A 7,034-nucleotide genomic window follows, 5' to 3' on the forward strand; every position below is an offset into this window, starting at 1 on the left:
TCGGTTTTAACACATGTTACATTTCATTTTCAGCTACTTACATTAAATCTAATTTTCAGTCCGAAGCTACAGAAGGTTTTGACATATGCAATTAACCATCGTTTGACAAAAATAGGGAACGCGTTGCATACGAGAACCTTGTCTCTCTAATTCAGAGGGAAGATCTTTCCTTTTTGCACTTTGACTTTCTTGTCTGGACGGAAGGGAGGCAGCTCGGCTGATCCTAAGCCCTGAGCGTCCGGCTGCTCCCCTCTGGGCTGCTGTGAGGATCAAAGGGCTAGAGCGCATGAAGGCGCTGGCCACCCAAACGCCAACCAGGGCTGCGCCGATACCACAAAGGGCTTCGTCCAGATGCTGCAGCTGTTTTAAAATTTATTACTTTAATTGAAGTGTAGTTGCTTTACAACGTTGTGTTAGTTTCAGGTGTACAGCAAAGTGATTCAGTTACACACGTACATGTACATAAATATACATATATACATATATATCTATATATCTCTATCTATCTATCTATCTATCTATCTATCTATCTATATAGATATACTTTTTCAGATTCTTTTCCCTTATAGTTTATTTGAAACTATTAAGTAGAGTTCCCTGTGCTGTACAGTAGGTCCTTGTTGTGTATCTATTTTATATACAGTAGTGTGTATCTGTTAATCCCAAACTCCTAATTTATCCCTCCCTCCTGCCTTTCCCCTTTGGTAACCATAAACTTGTTCTCCATGTCTCTGAGTCTATTTCTCTTTTGTATATCAGTTCATTTGTATCTTCTTGTAAAGGTTCCACATATAAGTGATATTGTATGATATTTGTCTTTCTCTGTCTGACTTACTTCACTTAGTATGATCAACTCTAGGTCCCTCCATGTTGCTGCAAACGGCATTATTTCATTCTTTTTTATGGCTGAGTAATATTCCATTGTGTGTGTGTGTGTGTGTGTGTGTGTGTGTGTGTGTGTGTGTGTGTGTGTGTATACCACATCCTCTTTATCCATTCATCTGTTGATGGACACTTAGGTTGCTTCCATGTCCTGGCTATTGTAAATAGTGCTGCTATGAACACTGGGGTGCATGTATCTTTTTGAATTATGGTTTTCTCCAGATACATGCCCAGGAGTGGAATTGCAGGATCATATGGTAGTTCAATTTTTACTTTTTTAAGGAACCTCCATACTGTTTGGCATAGTGGCCGCACCAGTTTACATTCCCACCGACAGTGTAGTAGGGTCCCCTTTTCTCCGCACCCTCTCTGATGATGCAGCCATTTTACATGGATCTTCTTCTCCAGGATTCTAGACTGACTTGTTCACACTTCTGTTTGTACACGACCATCCGGAAACCTATTCCATAAAGAGAGATTCTAACATAACCCGCTAAGCCCTGGAGCAGAGGTCCAGCTAGACCATTCAGAAGGTGTTATAACAAATGTTGGTGTCTGCGCTCCTGACTGAGCACTCTGGGATGAGGCCTCTGCATGCCTTTCCTCCTGTGCCTCACATCTGTGACTTGTGCCCTTCTGATCCAGACCCTAATGGGCACCTTTACTCAAGTGTCCGGGAGTCACTGGTCCCAACCTGAGTTCCAGTTGACACCAGACTGAATGTTCACCTGATTGGGATCATATTCCTTCAAAAATACTGCACAAAATACTGGTTCTCAGAAATGCCAATGGGCTTTTCAGCAAAGAAGGGCTGTGGCCAAACGTGTCCATGAAACTCCGCACGTGGGCCTCCGCCTTGTGTGGCTTCCAAGCGCTCATAGTCACTTTATTTTTAATCCAGTGTTTTCTGGACTTATTTCAACAGGAAGCACTCCTTCTTTTTTTTTTTTTTCGGTACGCGGGCCTCTCACTGCTGTGGCCTCTCCCGTTGCGGAGCACAGGCTCCGGACGCGCAGGCGCAGTGGCCATGGCTCACGGGCCCAGCAGCTCCACGGCACGTGGGGTCTTCCCGGACCGGGGCACGAACCCCGCGTCCCCTGCATCGGCAGGCGGACTCTCAACCACTGCGCCACCAGGGAAGCCCAGCACTCCTTCTTTGAATGTAAAACACCTTGAACAAAACACATTAACACCCTGTAGAGCAGAACCTGTAGCCTTGCAAATGCTGTATATACATGCACAGAAATGCTTTCTCTTGAACCTCAGCTCAGAAAGACCCTAGAGCTGGATGCTGCTGCCCAAATCCACTGATCTGATCCCTTTGCATTGTATGAAATCATTAAAGTTAATTTAATGAATGTGATTTAATTGTATTATACTGCTTTAAAAAGGTACATATGCTGCTCTAATAAACCTCGCATGCGGCACGTTTGGGGGCTTGTTGGGAACTTAACAACCAGCTTTCCTCTTTCAGTTCATGATCACATAAACGGAACCAGAGATTCCTAACTTGGAGGCTGTGTTGCGGCCCCCCTGGCCTCTCTTCTTGACCATCCGTGAACAGAGCCCCGCAGCCGCTTCTGCCACTGCCTGGGTTTCCGTCGCCCACCTGCACTGATCCTGGGGTTTTCCAGGCACTTGGTCACCATGTACTTGCCATGATTTAAAAAAATTTTTTAATTTATTTGTTGAAGTCTAGCTGATTTACAATGTTGTGTTAATTTCTGCTGTACTGCAAAGTGACTCAGTTATACACACACACACACACACACACATATATATATACACATTCTTTTTCATGATGGTTTATCACAGGATAGTGAATATAGTTCCCTGTGCTACACAGTAGCATCTAGTTGTTTATCCATGCCATGATTTATTTTTTGTTAAAGTTATCTGAGAAGTGAGTTTGATCAAAGAGAAGGTGTGTTTAAAAGCATCAGATGATGACACAAGTTTGAAAAATGATTCATCTTTTTTTTTTTTTTTTTTTTTTTTGGTCACGCTGCGCTGCTTGTGGGATCTTAGTTCCCTGAACTGGCGCCCTCGGGGGTAAAAGCGAGGGGTCCTAAGCACTGGACCTCCAGGGAATTCCCGAAAAAGGACTCATCTTAAACAGCCAGCGCTTTCTGTCCCCCTCTTTCAGTCCATCGGTCTGTTTTCTGATAATAAATAACGAAACAATACTATGCGTTTGAAGAATGTTTTATCTTTTCAGAAGGCGTCCACATTTGTTGGATGTGGGATCCTCCTAGCAACCCTCCAGGACATGGGTGCCTGGGTGCAGTGACCCCGCCCAGCCAGCAGTGAAGTTCCAGGTGGCGCTGGGGTCTCCAGGTTCCCAGGGATGCTCAGGTCAGAGGAGGCTGCAGGCCGACCTGGACCAACAGGCGGGGGGAGGGTCTGAAGGGGCTCCTCCCCTCCCCCTCCTTGCTGTCTCCCCCAAATAAAGGGGGACTTGGATTCCTTCCTGAACACATCGCGGCGGGGGCTTCCCCCCAGTATAAAACTTCTGGGTGCTTCTCATAATACAGTCTGACCCGCCCTCCCCCCCATTTCTATTTCTGTGCGCAGAAGACGGACATCTCCTGAGTCCTGAGCGGTACCAAGGCCCAAGCTGTCCTTTTCGAGTAAGCGGTTAGCGCCACCTAGCGGCCAGCGGAGAGTCCATGTCACCAAGAGACCCAGGGGCTGGTCTGTCCCCGCTTTTCAGCCGAGGGTAGCGTCTGATAACACTTTATGAACTGATTCCCCGGAGGGCGCTCGCCTGGATCACTCCCTTGAAAAAGGCCCGAATGCATTAAACTAAAGTTTAATGACCTGCGTGACTATGGGCTCTGGATGTTGTGTGTGTGCCAAGAGAAGGGGTGAACAATACACAGCCCCTTGAGGCGAACGTTCCTTTGGAGAGCAGAGCAGACAACATAAGCCCCAGTGTTCCGGAGGGCCCGTGGTTGCAGTCGCATTTCTACGGCATTAATCAATTTGTCCTGTGACGGACAGGAATGCTGTTCCCACGCTGAGCTTTGTTTGCTGGGAGAAGGTTTAGAAAGTAAAGGGAAGCCCCAGCCCTTCACCAGACCAGAATCTCAGCAAACTCTTCCTCCACGTGAAAGGGAAGCAGGAGGGGAGGCGTGCTCGCCTCGGAACAGCCTCTACTGTCTCTGTCCGAAGAGCACTCAGACCTGGAGTGTGAGATGCACCCTGCTGCACCCTGCTGGCAGTGACTCGTAGCCCGGCTTCAAAAGCTGCCCTGCGTGCCATGTTGCCTGTGATCAAGCACGACGGCCTTTGAGGTCGTCCAGAAAGGCTGACCTCAGAGGTCTGAGCATGACCTACGAGCTGGACCCCGTGGGGCTCTTCTGCTTGGCTGGGTGGGAGGTCACGGGAAACCATCTTGCTTGATGTGCACTTCATTCTTGGTCTACGTTAGAGCCACGTGTGTGTGACTTAGAGCCCCAAAGTGCAGGGGGCTTGTCCTGGGATGCGGTCTTACTTCTAGACCCTGCCGTCGAGCCTCGCCTTTCATAGTTCAGGACTTAGCAGGCAGAAGAAGCCCACTTGCACACCACGAAGTGGGGACCATGTGCTGCCTTGCGTTGTGAAGCAGACTTCTAGTAGCAGAGAGGCCCCTGTTGCCTAGCGCTCGCTCACCGCCCACTGTCACCTCTCCTCCCTTGCTCCAGGGCTGCTGCTTCTGTGAACCCTCAGTTCAGACCCTCGCTGGGCCTGAGTATCGAAAGGCATCCCTTGGCTTCTCCAGGCATGAATGCAGGTGCGATGTCAGCCCGACTGCCCGCTCCTCCCTCTTCCCCACCTCAGCCATCGCCTCCTGCCCTCCCCTCTCCCCACCCGTGAGCGATGGGTCCCTGGGCTAGCTCCAAAGCACCTTCTTTCATCCACTGACTGGGGTTTTGTTTTTTAAGAAGAAAGCCAAGCACATTTTTAACTGCTGCAGCCAGAGGGAGCGAGCTCTTCTGAGGCAACGTGGCGGTAATAAAACTCAGCGGGCTGACGGGGTCTCGCCGATGAGGGGCCCTGGGGCTCCCCGGCTGCTCTCACCACGCTTGCAGGATGCCTTGGCTGGGTGGGGGAAGCGATAAGCCCCGGGCAGTGTTTTTCTGAAGTCCACACCTTTCCGGTCCCCAAGCCTTTCCACCTCCATCTGGAAGATTCTTCATGCCTCGGGCCTCACGGTGATTCTTTCTTCCTGGTGACCCTTGCTGTAGGCACCCACTTCCTGCCCCCATAACGCACGCGCATGCACACACCTGCCCAAGCATGGGGTAACATAGCTTGTTTCTCCATCATTAAGTCATCTCCTTTGAGCCACAATCCTTTCCTCCAGCCCGGCTTCTGGAATGGACTCTCATTCTCTCTGCTGTGAGCTTACAGCGCCGTCTGCCCTGAGCGCACCGCAGGGTCAGGGCCGGCCCTCCGGGATGGACGCTGCAGGTGTCCTCACTCTCCCCCTGGCCTGGCCCTGGGGACCAGTCCCTGGTCGTGCCGGCTTTCCTCATCTGCTCTCAGGCGTGCTGCTGCTTGATGGCCTCCACTGCCCCTCGGTCCTGCCCCCTCCCCCAGGCAGAGCCAGACGCGGCTCCCCAGCTGGCACAGTCCTGGGAAATGCACCCACCGCGGCCTGATCGTCTTACGGGGTGATGTTCGCTCAAGTCCACCCCCACCCCCGCCCCTAAGCTCCTCTGCAGGGCCTGGCTTCGTGCTACGTGAGTGTCTGGGGGCGTGGAATGGAGGTGACTACAGTGGTGACCTGAGTGGGGCGGGGATGAATAACCACGGCCGCTGCAGTGCCGAGGGCAGCAGGTCATCTCCAGCTACCCTCACCGCAACCGCGGACGTGGCTTGTACTGTCACCCCTTTAGGGAGGCATGAGCTGGAGTAACCTGCCTGCGAGCCCACGGGCCTCTGTGCCTAGTGTCCTGCGGGCGGTGGGACGGGGTGAGGTCGGGGCAGGGCAGCCCTCAAGGGGGCCGCTGCGGAGCCGGGCGTCGGGGAGCAGCCACGAGGCGCCTGGCAGCTGCGGGGTGCGGGCCGGGGGTCGTCCAGAGCGTGCGTCCCGCTGGCAGGAAGGCGGCTGGGGAAGGGATCCAGAGGGACCTCAGCGGCGGGCGAGGCGGGCGAGGAAGGGCCTCAGGACGGCAGGGCTTCTGACGTGGGCGTTGGACGGGGGTCCCATGACCAGAGACGGGGCACAGGAGATCAGCCCTGGCTTGGGTTGGGGCGTGGGAGCATCGGCGCGCTCCGCAGGTTCGGGGCGTTTGAGGGCCCCGGTCCGCCTGAGGGAGGGTCGCACGGCGGCGGCTGGAGCTGGGATTGGCGGCTGGAGCCACAGGGCCTGTGTAGGGCTGCGAGAAGGGGGCCGGCGTCCGGGCCGCAGCAGCACGTGGGGAGGGCCGGGCGGCCGGGAGGCGGGCGCTGCGTCAGCTGGGCTGCGGGGCCCCTCTGCGGGGCTGGCTGTGAAGGCCTCGCCCCAGCCCCCCAGCCAGCCGTCTTCCCCGGGGCTGCCCTTCTGGGGCAGGGGTGCTGCCTCTTCACCCCGCATCCCGCACCCCGGCGCCCAGGGCAGCCCAGGTACCCTTACTGCGCCTCCCTGGCTGACCTACTGCTGCCCTGGGCCCCACTTTCAGAAAGAAACGCATGCTTCCCCAGGAGCCCCTCTCTACTCCCAAAGGGACGGAAGGGTAGGACGTCTTTGCTTTTCTCTGAACCAGGGGTCAGCAAACGTTTTCTGCGAAGGGCCAGGTAGTGAATTATTTTGTTGTTTGCTGTCCAGACTCTGCCCCAATGTCTCGGCGAGCAAAAGCAGCCCTAGACGATGTGGGAAGGAATGAGTGGGATGGTGTTTCAATAAGACTTTATTTAGAAGAACAGGTAGTGGGCCGGGGCAGGCGGGCATGGGCTGCGGTTTGTGGTTCTTGCTGGAAACCATTCCTCCGCCCTGTGCTGGACAGAAACCAAACTCTCCAGGACCAGCAAGGCTGGGGGTGGGAGGTAGGGGAGAGTGGGGAAGGGGCTCCTAGAGCACGATGCCTGCGCCCCTCACTGTGCGGTTCCCAGTCCGGGGCTCTGTTAGCCCCACGTCAAGCACTGGCTTTCCTGTGAACTTGCCCCATTGTTCCCCTCCCCCCCCC

Source organism: Lipotes vexillifer, unplaced genomic scaffold (genome assembly GCF_000442215.2).
Source record: "Lipotes vexillifer unplaced genomic scaffold, Lipotes_vexillifer_v1.1 scaffold1607, whole genome shotgun sequence".
NCBI classification, from domain to species: domain Eukaryota; kingdom Metazoa; phylum Chordata; class Mammalia; order Artiodactyla; family Lipotidae; genus Lipotes; species Lipotes vexillifer.